General features: G+C 44.3%; 1 long non-coding RNA gene across 1 annotated transcript in view; it reads left to right on the forward strand.

Moving 5' to 3' along the window:
* Nucleotides 1–26,348, forward strand: part of LOC126298545 (uncharacterized) — a 521,034-nt gene that overhangs the window by 392,387 nt on the left and 102,299 nt on the right. The window contains exon 2 of the long non-coding RNA XR_007552620.1: nt 7,445–7,554. This is a non-coding gene — a long non-coding RNA (uncharacterized LOC126298545). The remainder of the gene's footprint in view (nt 1–7,444; nt 7,555–26,348) is intronic.

Here is a 26,348-nt window from a genome sequence, read left to right on the forward strand (position 1 = left end):
CTTCACGTGTTTGTTCAAGTGTGGTGTCTAACTTTTGAAGCTTTTGTTCCATTGTGTCTAACGTTTGAAGCTTTTGCTGTGTTTGTCTCTGATTTTGTTCCATTGTGTCTAACTTTTGAAGATTCTGTCCCATTTGTTTCTGATTTTGTTCAAGCGTTGTGTCTAACTTTTGAAGATTTTGTTCCATTGTGTCTAACTTTTGAAGATCATGTTCCATTGTGTCCAACTGTTGCTGTGTTTATCTCTGATTTTGTTCCATTGTGTCTAACTATTGAAGCTTTTGTCCCATTTGTTGCATTAATTGTAATAACAGTGCACTGGTGTCTGAAACATGTTCCTTAGTGCTATTCGGCAATGCATTTGAACCGCCAATATTCGCAGTTTGAAAAACAGAAAATGTGTCTTGATTTATTTGAGAAAACGGTGAGGACGCAAAATCTGAATCTACAGTATTTGCAAGATTGTGTCCTGTCATTTCGGAATCGTGAGGCGAGCTGTTGCCGACCGATCGATCGATAATGCTTCCCTGTTCACTAATTGTTTCACTGCCTACACCATTATTTGCAGCCCGCTCCATTTCCCTATGCGCTATTACCAAATTACTACTTTGAACGTTAGTGAATTCATTACATGGTGACGCTAACACACTGCTTTCGTCTTCACTGTCATTTCTCAGTTTACTTTGGAGCCTAGTGTTACGTTTTTAACACGCCATTATTGTCACAATTTTTCACATGGCAACACAGAAAAACACAATTTGAAGAACAAAAATAAGAGAACACATTAACATAGCACTGAAATTAATATCTAGTTAATTGCAAGCGCAGCTGCGAAATACTTCGTGCAAAACTACATGCATGCCACAACTATTTTACTGTACAACAATGAAAGACTGCAACTACAAAGGAAATTCTCTCTATGATTACGCGCTAGCAATAAACAAAGGCTACACTAACTACACAAACTACAAGAAAAAATGAGAAGATTCCAGTCAGGTATCCTTAGCCAAGGGTCGACATATGAAACGTCCCCTTTGAAAAATTTATACACGACTGTGCTATATGAAACGTCCCCTTTTAAAAAATTATACAAGACTGTGCTTAAACTGACACACAATATTTTTTTAGCGCAACGCAATCTGACTTTCAAAAATCCCTACAAAAGAATGGCCCTGACTAACATTAACCTATACATTTAAAAAATCACTTACCTCACAAAAATCTTCGTTACCCTAGCTACTGCAATACAGCGAGCGCCACTACTGCCAGCTAAATAAAAGATTCAAACTACGGAAGGCACTAACTACTGATAGTCACAGTCAGCAAATGAAAGATTTTAATAGAGAACAAACAATGTATTTACCTCCATAGTCACAATATATATATCAGTTCATGACACAAACTCTTACAAACTTCAAAACTCCGCCATCTCTCTCCCCACGTCCACCACTGCTGGCGGCTCACCTCCAACTGCGCAACGCTACGCGCTGTTAGCATCCAGCTGCCGCTGCCCAACACTACAATGGCGAGTATTACAACAATGCCAACCAGCCACAGACTGCACACGGCACAGCCAGTGATTTTTATACAGAGCGCTACGTGGCGGCGGCGTTACCAATAAAAAAAAACTTAATCAGCCTACTTACAAGGTGAACAAAATGATAATGCTGATGAGCATGGTGCAAGACAGAAAATGAAACTCCATACTCCAAAAGAGCATACCTCTGCATTAAAATTTCACCATTTAACCGATGCAGTCAACTGTATAATAGACTGCCATCAGAAATAAAAGAAACAGTAAGTTTGCTTTTACACTGTGTCCGAATTTTTGCTCCATATCTGTGGAAAGAAATATTAATTCTATTGCAGAAATGATGTGTGTAAAATAAATAAACGCTTATGTAAAGTACGTGCAAAGGAATCTTGTGTTTATACCATCTGCAGCTATGCAAATTGTGTACTCTACTGTAAGTGCGTGTGTGTGTGTCTGTCTGTCTGTCTGTGTGTCTGTGCTAGTGTGTGTGTGTCTGTCTGTCTGTGTGTCTGTGCTAGTGTGTGTGTTGTGTGTAATTTATAAGTATGACAAAGTACTTATGTATACATGTGGAATAGATACGCAACTAAATCAAAATTGTAATTAAAATAAGTGTGTAAAATAAAATTCTCTAAATTATCAAAAAATAAGTGTGTAAAATCATATTTTATATATTTTCATTGCCTTCCTTTACATTGTCAAACCATCACACCATGTTACGAATTCTCCAGTATCAAACGTCTGGTTTGTGCATCCACATATGCATGTCTTGTAAAATATTGATTCAGATGACACACAAATAAATAAATACACTGAATCATGTATTTTGTCTGCTGGTTCGGAAAAAAAAGAAAAAGATGCTGCCGTTTGACGCTCTGTCTCTTCTTCACCTACATCACCATTCATTGTATTCATCTTCTTCTTTCTTCTTCCTCTCCTCCTCCTTCTCCTCCTTCTCCTCCCTCCCTCCCTCCCTCCCACCCTCTCTCCCCCATCCTCGTCCAATATATCAGTCTTCTCATATCATAAATATGTTGTTTACCTTGTATTCATATTGTCCATCTTCCACTGAAATAAACATTAGAATCTCCATAACAGTTGAGAAATGAGTTTAAATATACACTCCTGGAAATGGAAAAAAGAACACATTGACACCGGTGTGTCAGACCCACCATACTTGCTCTGGACACTGCGAGAGGACTGTACAAGCAATGATCACACGCACGGCACAGCGGACACACCAGGAACCGCGGTGTTGGCTGTCGAATGGCGCTAGCTGCGCAGCATTTGTGCACCGCCGCCGTCAGAGTCAGCCAGTTTGCCGTGGCATACGGAGCTCCATCGCAGTCTTTAACACTGGTAGCATGCCACGACAGCGTGGACGTGAACCGTATGTGCAGTTGACGGACTTTGATCGAGGGCGTATAGTGGGGCATGCGGGAGGCCGGGTGGACGTACCGCCGAATTGCTCAACAGGTGAGGCGTGAGGTCTCCACAGTTCATCGATCTTGTCGCCAGTGGTCGGCGGAAGGTGCACGTGCCCGTCGACCTGGGACCGGACCGAAGCGACGCACGGATGCACGCCAAGACCGTAGGATCCTACGCAGTGCCGTAGGGGACCGCACCGCCACTTCCCAGAAAATTAGGGACACTGTTGTTCCTGGGGTATCGGCGAGGACCATTCGCAACCGTCTCCATGAAGCTGGGCTACGGTCCCGCACACCATTAGGCCGTCTTCCCCTCACGCCCCAACATCGTGCAGCCCGCCTCCAGTGATGTCGCGACAGGCGTAAATGCAGGGACGAATGGAGACGTGTCGTCTTCAGCGATGAGAGTCGCTTCTGCCTTGGTGCCAATGATGGTCGTATGCGTGTTTGGCGCCGTGCAGGTGAGCGCCACAATCAGGACTGCATACGACCGAGGCACACAGGGCCAACACCCGGCATCATGGTGTGGGGAGCGATCTCCTACACTGGCCGTACACCTCTGGTGATCGTCTAGGGGACACTGAATAGTGCACGGTACATCCAAACCGTCATCGAACCCATCGTTCTACCATTCCTAGACCGGCAAGGGAACTTGCTGTTCCAACAGGACAGTGCACGTCCGCATGTATCCCGTGCCACCCAACGTGCTCTAGAAGGTGTAAGTCAACTACCCTGGCCAGCAAGATCTCCGGATCTGTCCCCCATTGAGCATGTTTGGGACTGGATTAAGCGTCGTCTCACGCGGTCTGCACGTCTAGCACGAACGCTGGTCCAACTGAGGCGCCAGGTGGAAATGGCATGGCAAGCGGTTCCACAGGACTACATCCAGCATGTCTATGATCGTCTCCATGGGAGAATAGCAGCCTGCATTGCTGCGAAAGGTGGATATACACTGTACTAGTGCCGACATTGTGCATGCTCTGTTGCCTGTGTCTATGTGCCTGTGGTTCTGTCAGTGTGATCATGTGATGTATCTGACCCCAGGAATGTGTCAATAAAGTTTCCCCTTCCTGGGACAATGAATTCACGGTGTTCTTATTTCAATTTCCAGGAGTGTATTTTATAGTTCAGAGTCATGACATTCAGCTTGTCCTTTTGGCAGAGATTCCCGTTTTCTTCGAATATTTCTCTTGGATTATTGATCCGATGAAATCACATTTTCCTTCACATATGAATCTCAACTTTATCTTTGATAAGGATAGAAGCTGAGGGTGTTGCACATGGGTAGTTCACGCAGTTGTAGTAGTTAAAATTCTACGGAGGCGTAGTGGTTTGCACATCTGCCTAGTAAGTAGGAGATTTTGGTTCAAATCTCGGCTGTGGCACAAACTGTAAATCATTGGATTGGATTCTATCCTTATCGAAGATAAATTTGAGACAGATGTGTCTCCAGGAAAATGTAATTCCATAAAATCAACAGATCATCTACACGTGAGACAGGGCTAGGATTACCCCTGCCCATGAGACATGATGACAGCTTCAATACCCAGTCACAACTGAACCGATTAAAAGCAAACGTCTCAATTTATACCACTAAGCGTTATACATTAGGCGTTATGTACTAGGCGCTAGGCGCTGCTTCGTGCTAAATACTATCTGAAAACCAGGTATAGAGTCAGGAGAAACTGAAGTGCAATAAGATCTAGCTAATCTGTGGAAGCAAATCTAAACCCGCTTTCTTCATGTCGTGACTTAACTTGCTTTCTGTCATAAGACATGCTTAATGTGGGAAACAGTGTTTCTGGGAATATGATAATGTAGTCTCTGATTTATCATACCAGCTAAGAGGCACCTGCTTACTCAACAGGGAAGCAAGGGTGTAACAGGAGAGATCTTCCAAGAGGCTGAAGTTATTTATGTTTTGACAACCAAACTGTCAACACTGATCAACTAGTAATAGAGAGAGCACAGTAGAAAATTCGCCAAAAAAGACGTAAGTATTCCTTTTTTGTTGTACAGTGTGTAATTCAATCTGGTTTTGTCACGTCTATGATTACATGTTTTTTTTAATCAAAAAAAAGATACAGAATCGGTAGTTCTCCTGATTGAGTTCTCGTGATAAGAACGCTGACTCAGCAGAAGCAGAGAACCTGCGGAATTAGACCGCTTCAGGGATAGGTAAATAAACACCAGGAACATGCCACTGTCGCTCCCTGATGACATCAGTGAATGATACTAAACCAATATGACTGCGACTTTTGAAGAAACTGAAAACTTTACAAGTACACGATTCTGGATGGGCATAAAACGAAACCGAGCGAGGTGGCGCAGTGGTTAGCAGACTGGACTCGCATTCTGGAGGACGACGGTTCAATCCCGTCTCCAGCCATCCTGATTTAGGTTTTCCGTGATTTCCCTAAATCGTTTCAAGCAAATGCCGGGATGGTTCCTTTGAAAGGGCACGACCGCTTTCCTTACCAATCATTCCCTAACACGAGCTTGGGCTCCGTCTCTAATGACCTCGTTGTCGACTGGACGTTAACCACTAACCACCAACCAACCAACCATAAAAAGAAATGTTTCTACTGCACGTTAACGATAATGCAAATAAGGGAGTTCATACAGGTGTACACACGAAAGTACATAATGCAACAGGAAATAAAACTGCACAAATACATGTTCAGGCTTATGACAGTGTCTGTTTTAAGTGTTCTATTGTAGTAGAATTAAATCCTGTAAATAAGAATGCACATTGTGTATCTAAATATTTCCCATATGCAAACAAAGTAAACATCTCCTACATGCTGTTCCCTTCAGAGCTGAAACATGTTATGTTTTCGAAAAACAGAATGAAGATTCACCTTAAATGTCTACAGCATCCAGTATTCAGGTTTTGAATTGATGAGTGTGGTAAAAGAGAAGATATGGAGTTCCGAGTTGTACTGCTGTTTTTCCCGGCGGGGTCAGGGATTTTCTCTGCCTCGTGATGGCTGGGTGTTGTGTGATGTCTTAGGTTAGTTAGGTTAAAGTAGTTCTAAGTTCTAGGGGACTGATGACCTAAGATGTTAAGTCCCATAGTGCTCAGAGCCATTTGAATTTTGTACTGCTGTTTACCACAAAACACTTTCAAGAGAAATATGTTAGTCAGTAGATGTTGCAGGTTGACAATGCTACAAATATGTGTAGTTTCTATTACGTAAAAACTTGCTGAAGCATATACAAAGTATCATTACTCAATCTCATCAGTATATTGCAACATGTGAGCGCTGCCTGTGTTGCATTTTCCCAACGAAAAGGTAGATGAATAATTAGCTGGTAAAAGAACTGTGTGAAAAATGTAAATCTTAGAGTCCAACTTCATGTCACTACCTCCATAAGGAAAAAACACTGAGCGAAAATACACTGTATGTAAAATAGGTTGTTTTTTCACTACATCGAACAATCTTCCCACAAAAACATTTACTACACGGTGTTTTCTGCACAGTCTGTACATAAGCTAAATGTTTTAACTGTTTTGCATCTGTATGTCCACATTTCAGCTCCTGGCTTACTGCCCAGGGGAAAATGAGCATTAATGGCTTGCTCTTGCCACATGTACTCAGATGTACTATCCAGTCTAAAAACATATCACTTCGAATAGCTATATTTATTAGTCTACAAATTAAGTAAATAATGATGTAATGTTTTTCAGCACACTGTACTCAGTGTTTCTATATTATGAAACCTACGTGACAAAATATTAAAGACTGTGGGATTCATAATGGAGTGAAAAGGTATTTACATGTTACGTGCTGAATATGTAATTTTTAATTTGGATACACTGTATTTGCACACTAATCAAAATAAAAGGTTGAAGCAAGTTTTATGCTTTTAATTATTAAATTATTCAAAGAATAAAGGAGGAATATTTATCAATTTCTTGCTTCGTGTATTTAAAAAAAAATAATTCTGAAATCAGTTTCTTTTTATAATTTAAAAATATATTAAACGCTCCAGCTCAAAAGATTCAATACATTTTGAATAATCTGATTGACATGGATGTGAACACCCATCGGCTATATAACGGTATGAAGAAAATGAAATTCTGTGCTGGACTGGGACTCGTACCCTGATTTTCTACTTATCACGAGCGTTCATCTTACCATGTTTTTTCTTTTTTTTTATCTCATTTTCTTCGTAATTGTTCGTGGCATATGTTCAGGGTGGATGTGCCATGACACCTGTTAAATTTCATCGTTGATCCGTTCACTCAGTTTTTTATTGCAGAGGGCATCTAACCCTCTGACGGAGCACGCTGCCATTAGTCTATCCGAGTACGAGTCACATCTAGATCAAAAACTTCCATATGTAGTCAAACCACGAGTCTGCAACCGGCACTCTTACATCCATTATGTATATTTCTGTACAGGGGAAACATTTTATGTGAAAGACGATTGTCCGTTTTCGGCGGATAAATACGATATTGCTGTATCTGTGTTTTTCAGAAGCCCGGTGGCAAATTCCCAGACATGGATGCATGTGCGAAGGACTTTCGCGTCGTACTCCTGAACAACACAAAGCTCTGGAATATCATATAATCTGATACACTGTGTAGGTAAGCACTGCATTACTATTCATGCAGAATTAAGTTTTTGTAGCTTTGATATAGGATGAGATAATAATACCTATGTATGCAAAGACGTTGATTAGAGGAAATTGAAACTAAATATTTGCATGTCATTTTCTTCTCAATGATAACATGTCAAAACATTCCACTCTCATAATATTATTAATCCTGACTGTCCCTTTCATGTTATATAGTTTTCTTTCTTTCTTTTGTTGATCTAGCATTTTTCGTCGTGTCTCTAGTAGCGTTTCAACTTTAGCGACTCACTGCCAGTACACTCGCAGAGTTTCATTTTTTATGTTATCCTCAGTTTCGATGTCTAGTCTACTCATGGTTTTCAGTCTCCTTTTTACTCCATCATTAAAACCTTATAGCAACCATCACACCAACCTGAAAAGCTGACATGTCAACAAAATCAGGTATTGTCAATCTATACCAAACGCAATTATGGATTTTTTTGGGAGGGGGGAGGGAAATATGGGTTTTTTGCCACGTAAACATTTTTCTAGGCGTTTAGAATCTGAAAGATCTCTTTATACTGACTTTAGTGTTACGATAACAGGTTCTGCCATGGGTTGGGCATGAGTATAGTTTTGTCCATTTGCTTCAGAACTTCTGCATTTTCAGGATCAAGTACACAAAAAATTTCAACACCAAAAAGTAATTAATGTAGAGAAATTAAAAAGCTGGAATACATTGCCTGCCGGCCGCGATGATCTAGCGGTTCTAGGCGCGCAGTCCGGAACCGCGCGACTGCTACGGTCGCAGATTCGAATCCTGCCTCGGGCATGGATGTGTGTGATGTCCTTAGGTTAGTTAGGTTTAAGTAGTTTTAAGTTCTAGGGGACTGATGACCACAGTAGTTAAGTCTCATAGTGCTCAGAGCCATTTAAACCATTTGAAGAAATACATTGCCTAGGTAACAAGCGCGAGACAAGTCATTGCAAATGTGAAATTCTGGTACATTAATAACCGGAGTAACCGTCAGAAGGTTGAATGAATGAGGACAAACGTGTGTGATTGTATTTTACAGGTGCCCTGTGTCAGTTTGTGGGATGGAGTTCCATTATTGTTGCACTTGGTCGAGCAATATACAGGGTCGATTAATGCTGTTTGTGGATGATGCTGGAATCGTCGTCTGATGATGTCACTTATGTGCTATATGGGACGAGCAGACCAAGGCAACATGTTGAACTCTATAGAGCACGTTGGGTTACAACACTGTTATGTGGGCGAGCGTTATCCTGTTGGAAAAGGAAAACACTCCTTGAGATGGTGTTCATGAATGGCAGCATAACAGGAGGAATCGCCAGATTGACAGACAAATTTGCAGTCAGGGTGCGTGGGATAACCGCTAGAATGCTCCTGCTGTCATAGGAAATCGCACCTCAGGCGATTACTGCAAGTGTAGGTCAAGTCAAGCGTGCCTATCACGCAGGCACGTTGGTTGTAGGCCATCAACTTGCCTCCTTCAGGCCAACGCACGCCCATCACTGGCACCAAAGAAGAACCAGCTTGCATCAGAAAACACAACAGCCTTCCACCCTGCCCTCCAATGACCTCTCCCTTGACACAACTGAAGTCGCAAATGGCGGTAGTTTGGGGTCTGTGATATGCACACTACACAGCACCTGGCTCTGAGATGTCCTTGAAGTAACCGCTTTGTAACAGTTCATTGTGTCACTGTGGTGCCAGCTAAAACTCAAATTGCTGCTGCAGATTCAGTAAGATGGTTTCTGATGAACTCGATGTTGAGCACCGTATAAATTCTACCACCACCAGATGCAGTACAATGCGCCAGAGCCATACGCCGAACACAATGGCCTTCCCTCTCCGTAGTTCCAAGTGGCCGTCCAGAGCCCGGTCTTCTTGTGACCATGCATTCTCGTGATCACTGCTGCCAGCAATCATTTATACTGGCTAAATTCTTCTCAGGAATGGGTGTGTGTGTTTGTCCTTAGGATAATTTAGGTTAAGTAGTGTGTAAGCTAAGGGACTGATGACCTTATCAGTTAAGTCCCATAAGATTTCACACATATTTGAACATTTTTGAGCTAAATTCCTGTCAAGCCTTTCTGCAATATCGCAGAAGGAACATCTACCTTCTCGTAGCTCTGTTCCACAACCTCGTTCAAAATCAGTGAAGTGTTGATAACGGTGCCTTTGTCGCCTTAAAGGCATTCTTGACTAACATCAACTCACTTCTTCGAAACTCGAAGGTAAATAACTCTCACGATCGTTGCAGCGTATATTTAAAGGAAAGCTAGTTTACATGTATCTTACTGGCGCTACTAGCCACATTCTAATGCTACTGCCTCGGAATTTAAATAGACATAATCTTTTAGATGGACAAACACATCTACAAACTTTTGTTAATGTCGCAAAATTCCTTCTTTGTGCGGCAATTTTTTTGCACCAGTGTCTTTCCTTATGGGCAGAGGCCGTGGTGTGAATGTCCTGTAGTGGATATTCTGTGAAACAGAGGTGCCCAAACAGCTTTTATTATCTCAGCCGCGCGGGGTAGCAGAGCGGTCTAAGGCGTATTGCACGGTCCGTGCGGCTCCCCCCGCCGGAGGTTCGAGTCCTCCCTCGAGCATGGTTGTGTCTGTCGGCCTTAGCGTAAGTTAGTTTAAGTTGGATTAAGTACTGAGTAATCTTAGGGACCGATGAACTCAGCAGTTTGGTCCAATAAGACCATACCACAAACAAATTTCTTATCCCAGTGACATTTTCACTGTTTCTCCTGATTGCTGATTCACGTCCAAATGAAATGAACGCCGAAATTAGGAGACCGTTTGCGTTTACGCTGTGGCACATGTGCCGCCGACCACTTATGCGTATAGCACTACAGCAGCTGAAATGGAAAGCGAGTACTTCATATAAAAATTTCCGCTTCCTAAGGTTTTGCTAGTCCGCGCTGATGGCCATTATGTCATTTTTATCAGTGACTTCCCCCCCCCCCCCCAAGAACCATGGACCTTGCCGTTGGTGGGGAGGCTTGCGTGCCTCAGCGATACAGATAGCCGTACCGTAGGTGCAACCACAACGGAGGGGTATCTATTGAGGGGCCAGACAAACGTGTGGTTCCTGAAGAGAGGCAGCAGCCTTTTCAGTAGTTGCAGGGGCAACAGTGTGATATGGCCTTGTAACACTAACCAAAACAGCCTTGCTGTGCTGGTACTGCGAACGGCTGAAAGCAATGGGAAACCTTCCCCCGCCGGAGGTTCGAGTCCTCCCTCGAGCATGGTTGTGTCTGTCGGCCTTAGCGTAAGTTAGTTTAAGTTGGATTAAGTACTGAGTAATCTTAGGGACCGATGACCTCAGCAGTTTGGTCCAATAAGACCATACCACAAACAAATTTCTTATCCCAGTGACATTTTCACTGTTTCTCCTGATTGCTAGATCAGAGTTTTCTCTGAGGCTTCCTATTTATGATTTGTATAGACTACCTTGTCCGCCAATTGCTTTTCCATCAGAAAGTTTTCCTTTTCATGTAATGTCGTGCAGAGTTCCCTAAGATTTGCCTCCATTCTCTTCTGGACATATTCTACTCATTCCATTTTTTAAAATCTCTGTCGCACCTTATGGTTTAGTTACAATACTTGTGAACTTTGGAGTCACCATCAGCAGGGTACTGAGTGTATCGGACACCACATCTAGTAACTATCCGATTAAAATAGAGGACGACGCAGTCGATTTCCTTCCCCATCCTTACCATTCCTACAGTGCTTCGTCTATAATGACCTTGTCGTAGGTGGGATGTTTAACACTAATTAAATCGCTTGTGCTCTGCCATTGATTGTTGTCTAAATGCAAGTGACTGACGAAGATTCAGTGGTCACAATTCACCATACTTGCCAACAGTTAGGTGGACCATAGTGGGAAACATAGAACGTCATTCATCAAAACCAATTTCTCTTCCAGCATGTGGAAATAATTCACGTCCAAATGAAATGAACGCCGAAATTAGGAGACCGTTTGTGTGTACGCTGTGGCACATGTGGCGCCGACCACTTATGCGTATAGCACTACAGCAGCTGAAATGGAAAGCGAGTACTTCATATAAAAATTTCCGCTTCCTAAGGTTTTGCTAGTCCGCGCTGATGGCCATTATGTCATTTTTATCAGTGACTTATCCCCCCCCCCCCCCCCAAGAACCATGGACCTTGCCGTTGGTGGGGAGGCTTGCGTGCCTCAGCGATACAGATAGCCGTACCGTAGGTGCAACCATAACGGAGGGGTATCTATTGAGGGGCCAGACAAACGTGTGGTTCCTGAAGAGAGGCAGCAGCCTTTTCAGTAGTTGCAGGGGCAACAGTGTGATCTGGCCTTGTAACACTAACCAAAACAGCCTTGCTGTGCTGGTACTGCGAACGGCTGAAAGCAATGGGAAACTACGGCCGTCATTTTTCCCGAGGGCATGAAGTTTTACTGTATGATTAAATGATGATGGCGTCCACATGGGTAGAATATTCCGGGTGTAAAATAGTCCCCCATTCGGATCTCCGGGCGGGGACCACTCAAGAGGACGTCGTTATCAGGAGAAAGAAAACTGGCGTTCTACGGATCGGAGCGTTGAATGTCAGATCCCTTAATCGGGCAGGTAGATTAGAAAATTTAAAAGGGAAATGGATAGGTTAAAGTTAGATATAGTGGGAATTAGTGAAGTTCGGTGGCAGTTTGAACAAGACATCTGGTCAGGTGAATACAGGGTTATAAATACAAAATCAAATAGGGGTAATGCAGGAGTCGGTTTAATAATGAATAAAAAAATAGGAGTGCGGATAAGCTACTACAAACAGCATAGTAAACGCATTATTGTGGCCAAGATAGACACGAAGCCCACGCCTACTACAGTAGTACAAGATTATATGCCAACTAGCTCTGCAGATGACGAAGTAATTGAAGAAATGTATGACGAAATAAAAGAAATTATTCAGAAAGTGAAGGGAGTCGAAAAGTTATTAGTCATGGGTGACTGAAATTCGGTAGTAGGAAAAGGGAGAGATGGAAACATAGTAGGTGAATATAGATTGAGGCTAAGAAATGAAAGAGGAAGCCGCCTGGTAGAATTTTGCACAGAGCACAACTTAATCGTTGCTAACACTTGGTTCAAGAATCATAAAAGATGGTTGTATACATGGAAGAAGCCTGAAGATACTGACAGGTTTCAGATAGATTACATAATGGTAAGACAGAGATTTAGGAACCCGATTTTAAATTGTAAGACATTTCCAGGGGCAGATGTGAACTCTGATCACAATCTATTGGTTATAAACTGCAGATTAAAACTAAAGAAACTGCCAAAAGTTGGGAATTTAAGGAGAGGGGACATGGATAAACTGACTAAAGCAGAGGTTGTACAGAGTTTCAGGGAGCGCATAAGGGAACAATTCACAGCAGTGGGGGAAACTACAGTAGAAGAAGAATGAGTAGCTCTGAGAGATGAAATAGTGAAGGCAGCAGAGGACCTAGTAGGTAAAACGACCAGGGCTAGTAGAAATCCTTGGGTAACAGAAGAAATACTGAATTTAATTGATGAAAGGAGAAAACATAAAAATGCTGTAAATGAAGCAGGGGAAAAAGTAATACAAACGTCTCAAAAACAAGATCGACAATAAGTGAAAAATGGCTAAGCAGGGATGGCTAGAGGACAAATGTAATGGTGTATAATGTTATTTCACTAGGGGTAAGATAGATACTGCCTACAGGAAAATTAAAGAGACCTTTGGAGAACAGAGAACCACTTGTATGAATATCAAGAGCTCAGATGGAAACCCACTTCTAAGCAAAGAAGGGAGAGCAGAATGGTGGAGGGGGCAATGTACTTGAGGACTATATTATGAAAATGGAAGAGAATGTAGATGAAGATGAAATGGGAGATACGATACTGCGTGAAGAGTTTGACAGAGCACTGAAATACCTCAGTCGAAACAAGGCCCTGGGAGTAGACAACATACCATTAGAACTACTGACAGCCTTGGGAGAGCCAGTCCTGACAAAACTCTACCATCTGGTGAGCAAGATGTAGGAGACAGGCGAAATACCATCAGACTTCAAGAAGAATATAATAATTGCGATCCAAAAGAAAGCAGATGCTGACAGATGTGAAAATTATCGAATAATCAGTTTAATACGTCACGGATGCAAAATACTAACGCGTATTCTCTACTGGCGAATGGAAAAACTGGTAGAAACTGACCTCGAGGAAGATCTATTTGGATTCCGTAGAAATGTTCGAACGCGTGAGGCAATACTGACCCTACGACTTATCTTAGAAGCTAGATTAAGGAAAGGCAAACCTATGTTTCTAGCATTTGTAGACTTAGAGAAAGCTTTTGACAGTGTTGACTGGAATAATCTCTTTTAAATTCATAAGGTGGCAGGGGTAAAATACAGGGAGCGAAAGGCTATTTACAATTTGTACAGAAACCAGATGGCAGTTATAAGAGACGAGGGGCACGAAAGGGAAGCAGTGGTTGGGAAGGGAGTGAGAAAGGGTTTTGACCTATCCCCGATGTTATTCAATATTTATATTGAGCAAGCAGTGAAGGAAATCAAAGAAAAATTCGGAGTAGGTATTAAAATCCATGGAGAAAAAATAAAAACTTTGAGGTTCGTAGATGACATTGTAATTCTGTCAGAGACAGCAAAGGACTTGGAAGAGCAGTTGAACGGAATGGATAGTGTCATGAAAGGCGGGTATAAGATGAACATCAACAAAAGCAAAACGAGGATTATGGAATGTAGTCGAATTAAGTCGGATGATGCTGAGGGAATTAGGTTAGGAAATGAGACACTTAAAGTAGTAAAGGAATTTTGCTATTTGGGGTGCAAAATAACTGTTGATGGTCGAAGTAGAGAGGATATCAAATGTAGACTGGCAATGGCAAAGAAAGAGTTTATGAAGGAGAGAAAATTGTTAACATAGAGTATAGATTTAAGTGTCAGGAAGTCATTTCTGAAAGTATTTGTATGGAGTGTAGCCATGTATGGAAGTGAAACATGGACGACAAATAGTTCAGACAAGAAGAGAATAGAAGCTTTCGAAATGTGGTGCTACAGAAGAATGCTGAAGATTAGATGGGTAGATCACATAACTAATGAGGAGGTATTGAATAGGATAGGGGAGAAGACAAGTTTGTGGCACATCTTAACTAGAAGAAGGGATCGGTTGGTAGGACATGTTCTGAGGCATCAAGGAATCACCAATTTAGTATTGGAGGGCAGCGTGGAGGGTAAAAATCGTAGAGGGAGACCAAGAGATGAATACACTAAACAGATTCAGAAGGATGTAGGTTGCAGTAGGTACTGGGAGATGAAGAACCTTGCACAGGATAGTATAGCATGGAGAGCTGCATCAAACCAGTCTCAGGACTGAAGACCAGAACAACAACATCAGTGGCTACAAAATCAAATCAACATATACATTGGTTAGCCAAGACAGCTGGTGGATATCAAAGAAGACGAACAAATGAACGTTTTTACCCCGTTGTAATCCACCACCACATAGACAAATTTCACGTCCAGTATGGAGTACTTTTCGTTACGACAAAATCATGCACCGCCCTGTATGTACCTGTAGATGGGTGTTCTTTTGGAATAATTCTGGCTTCGTATGCTTACGGGCTGTGTGCGCTTCACAAGTCAGGCAACCATTTTTCACTGACAAGAAGAGATCCCTTTCACTTCTGGTGACGCTAATTCATCAACGTAGGCCTGCGCCGTGGTCCCCAACCCAAATTAAACATGATGCCCCTTCGTGACCGACTGGTAGAGACTCTGTTTAGGTTTGACCATGGCAGAGGCAGAAGTCGTGGAATGTAGCTCACTTACAACAGAAATTTGATTTTATAATGAAACAGTCGTTATGTAAAGTCACACGGCACTAATTTCTTATCGTATTTGCATTTGAATTGTTGAAAATGTTGGTGATGGACTGGGATGTGACCTCAGATCTCTCCTCTCACGGGACTGGGTCGCTTCTGGGCGATACAGTTCAATCGTTTAGTTGTTCCGCCACATTCATAACTTTTCAAGGTCTCCAAGAAAGGCTCGTGTCTGGGCTCTAGTCCTGATCCAGCATAAATATTTCCATCATACCTTTACAGGCTGTAGCTTGTACACACCAAACTAAAAATTAAAAATAATTATGATTTTTGACACTTCTCCGTGTATTGTCAACATTAGCAGCTGGTGTCAGTTGTGACACTCAGTCAGACAGAGAACTTTTTATATCACTTCAGGTTCAAACGTGCCACTCCTACGTATTAGCGAAAAAGATTTTCATAGTTAATATCTCTTGTCATACACTCCTGGAAATGGAAAAAAGAACACATTGACATCGGTGTGTCAGACCCACCATACTTGCTCGGGACACTGCGAGAGGGCTGTACAAGCAATGATCACACGCACGGCACAGCGGACACATCAGGAACCGCGGTGTTGGCCGTCGAATGGCGCTAGCTGCGCAACATTTGTGCACCGCCGCCGTCAGTGTCAGCCAGTTTGCCGTGGCATACGGAGCTCCATCGCAGTCTTTAACACTGGTAGCATGCCGCGACAGCGTGGACGTGAACCGTATGTGCAGTTGACGGACTTTGAGCGAGGGCGTATAGTGGGCATGCGGGAGGCCGGGTGGACGTACCGCCGAATTGCTCAACAAGTGAGGCGTGAGGTCTCCACAGTACATCGATGTTATCGCCAGTGGTCGGCGGAAGGTGCACGTGCCCGTCGACCTGGGACCGGACCGCAGCGACGCACGGATGCACGCCAAGACCGTAGGATCCTACGCAGTGCTGTAGGGGACCGCACCGCCACTTCCCAGCAAATTAGGGACACTGTTGCTCCTGGGGTATCGGCGAGGACCATTCGCAACCGTCTCCATGAAGCTGGGCTACGGTCCTGCACACCGTTAGGCCGTCTTCCGCTCACGCCCCAACATCGTGCAGCCCGCCTCCAGTGGTGTCGCGACAGGCGTGAATGGAGGGACGAATGGAGACGTGTCGTCTTCAGCGATGAGAGTCGCTTCTGCCTTGGTGCGAATGATGGTCGTATGCGTGTTTGGCGCCGTGCAGGTGAGCGCCACAATCAGGACTGCATACGACCGAGGCACACAGGGCCAACACCCGGCATCATGGTGTGGGGAGCGATCTCCTACACTGGCCGTACACCTCTGGTGATCGTCGAGGGGACACTGAATAGTGCACGGTACATCCAAACCGTCATCGAACCCATCGTTCTACCATTCCTAGACCGGCAAGGGAACTTGCTGTTCCAACAGGACAATGCACGTCCGCATGTATCCCGTGCCACCCAACGTGCTCTAGACGGTGTAAGTCAACTACCCTGGCCAGCAAGATCTCCGGAACTGTCCCCCATTGAGCATGTTTGGGACTGGATGAAGCGTCGTCTCACGCGGTCTGCACGTCCAGCACGAACGCTGGTCCAACTGAGGCGCCAGGTGGAAATGGCATGGCAAGCCGTTCCACAGGACGACATCCAGCATCTCTACGATCGTCTCCATGGGAGAATAGCAGCCTCATTGCTGCGAAAGGTGGATATACACTGTACTAGTGCCGACATTGTGCATGCTCTGTTGCCTGTGTCTATGTGCCTGTGGTTCTGTCAGTGTGATCATGTGATGTATCTGACCCCAGGAATGTGTCAATAAAGTTTCCCCTTCCTGGGACGATGAATTCACGGTGTTCTTATTTCAATTTCCAGGAGTGTATAATCAACAACGATGATATATGAGGATCTGACCCTCCGTTAGCACAGAACTTTTCGTCACATTATTTTCAGTTCAGCTATGTGGGCATCGCTACTGATGAAAGACACCGATACTTAACGTTTGTTTGTGGCTAGAAAACAGCGGCAGTAGGTGCCAGAATCGAATCCCTACAAGGCAGAACTGTTTCGTCTCGTCATCCAATCATCCCGCAACTGGTGAAAAATTGCGATATCGAACATTTTATTTTGCTTCGGTAACATTCGATAAGGTGATGGGTTCTAATTCCATTCCAGCACAAAACTTTTCGCTACGTCATTTCAAATTAAATGTGTGCCACTCTTTGCTATCTGCTATTGAAATCTTAGTTAAGATCTCATGTGGTTATTTAACAGGGGGCTCATTTGCCGGATACGAGTCCTGGGTCCTGATGCTGTAAAAAGTTTTCGTCATATAATTTCAAGGTGAAACTAGTTTTCTGAATGTTATTTATTGTAAAACAACTGAGTTTACATATGCTAAAGACTGTCTCAGCTCAAATAGCGTTCTATCTAATGTTTTCATTATCGTGTTATTAATTTGCATCTAGACTGTTTATGTAGTGGTCTCTTGTAGCTGCCTCGCGGGATTAGCCGAGCGGTCTGTGTCACTGCAGTCATCGACTGTGCGGCTGGTCCTGGCGGAGAGTCGAGTCCTCCCTCGGGCATGGGTATGTGTGTTTGTCCTTAGGATAATTTAGGTTAAGTAGTGTGTAAGATTAGGGACTGATGACCTTAGCAGTTACGTGCCATAAGATTTCACACACAATTGACCTTTTTTTCCCTCTTGTAGCTGCCATTCTGTGTAGGCAAACGACTGTAGTGAAGAGAGATTAGAGGACCTGCAAGATAATTACGTTATCTGGGTTGCATAAAGATCAGGCAGAACGCTATTCTGGTTGTTCGGATACTTTCCTGCAAGGTAATATATCTCTGTCATCCTGGTACATACTGAAATCCTGCGCCAGAGTACCGTAGTACGCCGCTGGAGGAGCCGTTACACAATAATGCAGGATTGTTGGTTGCATCACTATCACCTCGAAATCAAGTAACAAAACAATCGTGTAGAATCACCATCACCGATTTTCTCTGGCTGCCATAGAATCTCATAACAGGCTAAGCTCGTAAGGGGCAGACCGTCACAGAAACATACAACCGAAATATCCTGACGATACTACCAGATGCCCACAAGACGAAGCGTTCCTGGAAGCTGTCCAAATTGTCCGACAGGAAGTTTCTTCTCCTGGACAACGCCCCTGCTCATACTGCGCAGTACACAATCTGAAATCTGCTTCCATTGGCTGTAAAATTTTGCGTCACTCCCCGTTTTCTATCGACCTGGTACACGGTGACTTGTTTATCTTCTGTCAGATGAATAAATCAGAGCGTGACAGCTGTTTTTGGTATAACGACGACAAAATTTCTGAGATGGAACTCTTCTTGAGCAGTCAAACTGCAGACTTTATAAAACCATCGTTCAGAGAGGTCATCCAACATCGGGACCAATGTGTCATATCGAAGGCTGAATATGTAGAGAAAGACTAACAACTTCACGTTTCACGGTCGCAACTTGAGTATAATTAAATATTTACAACTGCCTCTCGTATGTTTGCACGGCCAGTGAGTCACCATAACAGTATTCGACCAAACAGCAACGAGACTGATTGACATCTGACTGTAGCGTCTACAAGCTCGTGGACCGTGGGCGCGCGGTCACGCTGTGCTGACGGTGATTGGGAGGCAGACGCCTCGCCGTATTAGCGATCGGCTGCCCAGCGGGACGTGCGGCCGACGCGTTAATTTCACCGGAAATGACGCTGCGCCGCTCGCACACCGATTGCGCGATCGGAGGTCTGACAGCTGTCCATCCCGCGGCGTGGCGGTGACGCCCTGCCTGTGCGAAAACTGCCAGCTGACTGCGTCCGGGCACTCTCTGTGGCTTCTCTTTGCATATGATGTCTGCTAAAAAATTATCGAACAGATTTTTTAACGAACTGCGGGGACCTTCATGTCACACACTGCATTGAAACGACACGGGACATCAGCGATCTCCATTCCTGCTATCAGTCCACCTGCCGTACCATCAACAGGCCGTGGCCCTCGTTTGTGTCGGACAGTGTTTCTGCTGCCCGTCGAATAAGTGCTTAGTATTTTGAAAGAGCAACGGCTTATTGCGAAATTTTTACTGAAACATTGAAGGTCCGGCAGAGAGGCTCATTTGTTTTAAATCAAGTGTACGGTGATGAATGTCTTTCACGCACTCCAGTGGTTTAACAGCGTCAGTGTCAACGACGGACGAAAACACTAAAAAAATTTTATATGTAATTCGAAAAGACCTTCGGTTGAGCATTCGTCTTGTTGCTGTTAATGATATAAATCAACAAAGAACATTTCGGCGGAGTTCATGTAAACATTTTCACACAGGAAAGTTTGTTCTGATTTGGTGCCCTAGAGCTTGACGCCTGACCAAAAGGACCCTCGAAGCACGTATGTGCTTACACTCTGAAAAGCATCAAAAAGGACTAAAATTTGTAGAAAAAGTAGCAACACGTGATGAATCGTGGTTTTTCGCCTATGATGGAGAAACTAAGCGCCCATCAGTGCACTGAAAAAGCGCCAATTCGTCGAAACTGGATTGGGTTTGAATGTAAAAATAAAAAGTCAAACCAATAATAATAGTGCTTTGCGATGTCCTCCGGATTAGGTAGGTTAATAGGGTGCCTGAAAGTCGAACAGTAAATATGGAATATTCGAGTAAGAAAAAAGTGATCTGAGTTGTGGAGAAACAAGTCACGGATTCTGTATCAGAACAACTCTTCAGTCGATGTTGCATGATTGTGTAGTCAGTTTTGTAATCATAGGGCGCTGTGTTGCAATAACACCCCGACTGCCCAGATATTGCTCCTCGCGACTTTTTCTACTCTCAAAAGTGAAATCTCCATCAGAAGGAACGATATCTCAGACTGCTAAAAGCATGAAGGCTGCCTTCAGACGCTAATTTCAACTTTTTTCAACAGTGGGAAATCCGCATGGAATTCTATATCCATCATGGAGGGGAGTATTTTGAAGGGAATAATGTAAAAGTTGTGAAGTAGTAAACATTACAAGTTTTATGTCCATAATAAAATATTTTAGTCAAACCTCGTAGTGCACGAAATTTTTGGCTTTCATTATGTGGCGAAACAAGTGCTATATCATATGACAGATACAGAGGCGAGCGAGTGTGTCGGGACATAAACCAGTTCACTGGTACTAGCGCAACGTCAACATAACGCGTCTGTTCGTAGCATACAAGTATTGCACCATAATCTAAGGATGAAATTAAAAATTACAGTAACTTTTCCAAACTTTGTCAACATATGCTTCAGTATATTAAAATTCAAATTGTTAAATCTCAGAATGATCAGATGAATATGTTTCCCTAAATACATGGTTTTAAATAAAAAACAAGTGGTGCAAAATAATAAAGCTATAAAGCCAAAAATCGGTCATAATGTGCAAATGTATGTCAAAATTAACTGTCACAAGTTTCAACTTGATCGGAACAAGGTTTTGCTCGAAATGGGCGTTTTTGCGAAAAATGGAAGGCATTAAATATCAGGATTAAAAAGATGAAAATTGATATGAAGCTTCACTTCGATATAAAAACATTAACTATGTGACCCCATTAAGCAACCTGTAATTGTTTTCGAGCAATTTATTGAAAACTAAATTAGGAACAAAAACGTCCCTATTTGTAGTAGATTAAGTGGTGGTGGTTGTTGGGATGTTTAAGGGGGACTAAACAGCTAAGGTCATCAGTCCCCAGTAGATTAAGTATCAGCTATGGTAATGATAGGAATTTCTGATTACAGCACGTGATTAAACCCATTACATAATAAAGCTGTAACAAGTTTAAAGACTTTGATGTAAATAACCATCAATACAAGGTCTCTTAGAACTGTAGTTCAGAGATCATGTTTTACTGTCAGTTCCGTTCTAAAAATTCTAGCCGCCAAAGTTAAAATGCAGTCGAGCTGAAACTTTTTCTCAGGTTGAAGCCAACTTAACTCTATTCACACAAGAATTATGAAGATTCTAAATCATGTGTGTTCGAGAAACCGGCCATTTACATGCTGCTAGCTGGCAGTAGAGCGGATGAGGACAGACGTTCTCTCCGGACGTCCGCTGCGCCCATATATATAAATACGGCCTACAGTGACACTTCACTCTGAACCGAGGTATCACTCTATCCGCGGCAGTCAGACGCCTGCTTACGGGCTGCCTTGGATGACGCCACAGCTGTGCTGCTGCTAAACGCATGTTTTTGGCACAAACAGAAGGTGAACTCACGAGGACTGTAAACCGTCCTCGATCGCTTAGATTTCGCGGAAGTAACTGTTTGTGTGCCACCCGTAACGTTAGCAAAACCGCGTGGCAACTGGTGAGATTATTTTCCACTTCTGTGGCGAGCAATTAACTTTGATTTTTAGAAATCAGGGAGAAAGACCGTTTAATTGGAACTTACCGCAGAGGCCACCTCTGAATTGCCCATAGTGCTGTTTATGTTAGTGACATCATCATAATTATCATTATTATTATTATTATTATTATTATTATTATTATTGTCAGGAATATTACATTGTTGGTGGGTGTGAATTTTTACTAAATGCATTAATCAGTTAGAACTCAGAACTTTCACTTGTAATCATAGTTCCCGATCCCGCTGAGTAAACAGAGAGTAGAAACATTTCTTTCAGTGAACTAAAGAACAATGTGGACTTGCAGTCTTTAGGTTAGATGCCTTCGAACAGTTTGGGTCTTCCAATTCGATGAACGCGTGTTTGGTTTCCACTGCGATTCCTGTTCGTAGCTTTGTCGACTTAGCTGTCTCATATTCGGATCTGTTTACCCCTGCGATAGGAGGAGCAGCGGATGTAGCTGTAAACATTCCTGCGGGATGCACGGTTAAGACGGAATTGAGCAGACTGGAGGCTCTCGATCTGATTTCCTCTGTCTTATCTAGCCAATGTGCTTCGCCCCATGTAATTGTGAAAAAAATCGTACAGCTCTCTCCATCTGTGTGGTGGTTTTAAGACCGTTAATACCTATGTCATCGTCGATATTCTTCCCATTCCCAGCCCAGAATACCTGTTTTCTAAGTCACAAAAGATGTCTGTTATATTAAGTTTGATTTATCTGAGTCGTAACTACAATTGCCTTTGCACCCGAAATCTCGGGATCTGTCGGTGCTCAACAGGTTTAACAGACTACCCTTTGATATTTCCAGCTTGCTACCGATCTGCAGGCGTTACTCGGAGCAACTGATACAGGAAATTCCTTGGAGCAGCTGGTATCTAGATGACATCATAGTGACTGGAGCCTCAATTGCTGGACACGTTCAGAACTTGCAACCTTTGCTTTCTCGAGTAACTGAACCTGGCTTCAAACGTAGCCTCAACAAATTTTAGTTTTTTCAGCAGTCTGTTGAGTACCTCAGGTTTATCATTAGCAAACAGACCATCTGCCCTAGCAAGCAGCATGTCCGTTCCATATAAAACGCGCCCAGGCCCTACATACTCAAGGAACTGCAATCATTAATGAGGAAAATTAGCTGTAACGGCCATTTCATTCCCCATGTCGGAAAACTGTCTGAAACACTCAACGCATTGCGGAAAAAAATGGGTTTCATTTCGGCGATCTTCGGAGTGCGCTTTTTGCGCTCTTAAACGAGCCGTCCAATTACCACTGTGCCCAGTCCCGTTCTAACTGGGGAAACCTCTTCTTTTCACTAGAAATACCTCGCATCCTGGGGTCGGGACGGTCCTGTCCCAAAAGGAGGCGGATGGCTCTGAACATCCTATTCCATTGGTGTTCTGATCACTCAGTGCTGCGCAATACAATTACACCCAGATTGAAAAAGAAGAATTGGCTATCGTTTATACAATTAAGAAATTTTACACCCATTTACGAGTATATGGCGACAAATTACGGCTGCTGATTGACCACAAGCCATAATTCGTATTGTTTGTTCAGCATTCTAGCCTCCCAGTCAGGACAGTGCAAAGGCTGCAACGTTGGCATTGTTCTTACTTGCTGTAACTATGACATCCTATATATCCCGAACAGCCACCACGCGAACGCCGATGCTTTGCCGTGGCTTTCAGCAAGCTCCAACAATGAATTTGACATCCAGGAAGTCGTTACTTAAAGCTAGATTCGGTTTCTAAGTTGGCCCTGCACCACTTTACCCTTTAAGCTAACTGATCGCTGTCCAGACAAGTGCGAACACTGCTCTTAGGACCGTGACCTAGTGGGTTAAGTGCGTGCGCCCGCCAGATCTCTCAGGAATGGAACGAGATCGACTAAAAACTTTGATTTCCTTGCAAAATCATCTCACCTTCGTGATGGTGTTCCCCTGCTGCAAACAGAACTCCAATGTCTTCGGATCATTATTTGCTCAGCTCTGTGCCCCAGCCTTCTTGCACTCCTACGTGCAGGTCACTGGGGCATATCCCACATGAAACAGCTGGCACGCCACAACGCCTACTAGCCACTAATCGACAAGGACATCGAAACCATTGTCTGGCCTTGCATTGTATGTGCTCAGGAGCAGTCTGTGCCCAGTAATGTGATATCTTTCTGGCCCCCGTTGGGCCCTAGGGAGTGCCTCCACAAAGAGATTGCTGGTCCTTTCTTGTGTCAGATGTGGTTGGTTTCGTAGACTCATACTCCAAATTTCCACATATCCGCATGGGCTCCATGATGACGGTCAATGTCATCAAGTCCCTTTGACAAATTGTAGGCGCCCCGGTGGTCCCGGTCGCCTACGGTGGATTGTAGGCCGAGCGGTGACCTCTCCAGTTGTCAGGATGCTAGGAAATGACTGAGGACGCGTCAGAAACACCAAAGAAACGTTATTAATTCATAACACCTTCACTCCTGCCGAGTACAATGTGGCCTGTGTAACACAGGCTGGCTGAGCTTGGTGATATCAACGACCTTCCCCGAGTCCTCGCTGACTGATAGCGATGACACCAGCTCCGGGCCGCACCAGTCTTGTTAGCGCAGCGCTGTGTGCTGTGACGTAGCGTTGGAATGCCGTTACTTCAGCCGCACGTGGCTGGCGACGTACGGCTGGCCGGCCGGCTCGGCGGTGGACAGCAAGCCGCTGCACGTAGGAGGCTCCGGGTTGGAGTCCCGGCGCTGTTGGCACGAGAAGCGTTCTCGTAGTGCGGAGTGTACTCTATCCCACTCCGTCTTCTTCCCTGCTCCTCCTCATGGCTCGTCCGCGGTGGACGGGCGGAACGGGTTGCAGACCCCCAGCGTCGTAGGCTCACTCGGTTGTGACGGCGGATGCACAGGGCCTAGGCCCCGCACGATCTCAACGACGGCTCACTGATGTGGTCAGAATTGGCGGCGAGCGAGTCTGCCACGATGTCTGCTAATCCTGGGTTGATGATTTAACAGCGGCAGAAGAGAGGACCAGAGCTGGTACTGTCCCCTCAAATCTGCTGCTGGATGGGCCGCCCTTACTGCAACATCTCCTTAATAAAGATTATCATGTTGATCACCTAGCTGAGCGCTACATAGCGACCGAGTACAAATCTAACTGCGAATGCCTTGTTACTATCAAAGCTGGCGTATTTAAAGGAAGCACGAGCGACGTCCTGACCTCATGCTTGTTTGTAATGAACGCATTCGTTCCACTTATACTGCTGATTTATCTGTCGTACTCGCGCCTTAGGTGTTCTTGCGACAGAGTTACGTGTTGTTACGGCAGACTTATGCGAATTTGTGAAATGCAGTACAGCTGACGCTATACCCCTGTCTCACACTCTACGAAAGTCTCCGTCTAACACAAACCCGCGTGCTAAGCAATTCTCTCTCGCCTGCTGTGTGTAACCAGGCCATTGCCCTTGCGTGACGACACATTCCGATACATGTGCAATCCTTTTACCTCTTGGCTAACCTACTGCTTCTTGCTCTCGACATAGGCAATGAAACTTTGACAATATTCCACGTTTCCAACTCTTTACTATTCTGCGACACTACAAAATCTTATCCACCAGGGCCTTCTGCAGGCTATAATATCAGACAAAGGGGCCCGTTCGCCTCCTGTGTGAAATGCATGGGATGCAATATCTCCTCTTATCACTGTTTCAATCCCAGTCCAATGGGGAAGTGGAACGGATGGTGCAGACTTTCACAGAGAAGGCCCTGGCAAATTCCACGCCATCTGATGGTGCTCTAACCTTGCTCTGGTCCATATATAGGGTCACCCAATTTGGCAGGGAAGAGTCTGGACAAATCACTCCATAGATGACAGCCTCTCTTTTCTCTCTCTATGCCTTTATTAACTGCCCCAGTCCTCAATCCATCCCCAACATCAGCTGTCACCCAGGTGGGGGCCTGATCATTTGGATGCTGTCCGACCTGGGTACTGGCCATCACCCAGGCTACACATAGCCTCCATATGTATGAGGTCTCCATGGAATCTCGGCCTTTGCAGATCCCATCGGAATCAGTTGCGCTCCAGGACGCCACCAGTACACCTCACTCGTCTGTACAACCTGCATCCCCCACTTGATCTGCCTAAGATGCCTCCTCTCTTCTGCAACTGACACTTGGCCTCTAATGACCTGTTGCCCATGGATTGCTCTTTGGAGCACCTGCTTTCCTAAGTTCAAGCAACCGCAGCTATGGACCTGATTTCCACGAGTGGTGTGGATTCTGCAGCGATGGCCCTGCAGAGCTGGAAGGAATCGAGCTGTAGATGCAAGACCTTCCGAATTCAGCTACAGTGGTGGCGCCCCCAGACCCAGCTCCAAAAGTGATGACCGCAGATACAGCTCCTGCGCCCGCGGTGGAGCCGCCACAAGTTGGGCCACTTCCTCCCCTAAGTGTCATCTCTGGGGGAGGGGAAGGGGAGGGGTGTAGTCACAGAGATCGATCCCCACCTCCAGCCTGCAGCACCAGTGGCGTTGCAATCCAAAACCTGCCTTTCTGAGAAGTGTTCCCGGAAGATTCATTCG

The sequence above is a fragment of the Schistocerca gregaria genome, chromosome X (genome assembly GCF_023897955.1).
Source record: "Schistocerca gregaria isolate iqSchGreg1 chromosome X, iqSchGreg1.2, whole genome shotgun sequence".
Lineage (NCBI taxonomy): Eukaryota > Metazoa > Arthropoda > Insecta > Orthoptera > Acrididae > Schistocerca > Schistocerca gregaria.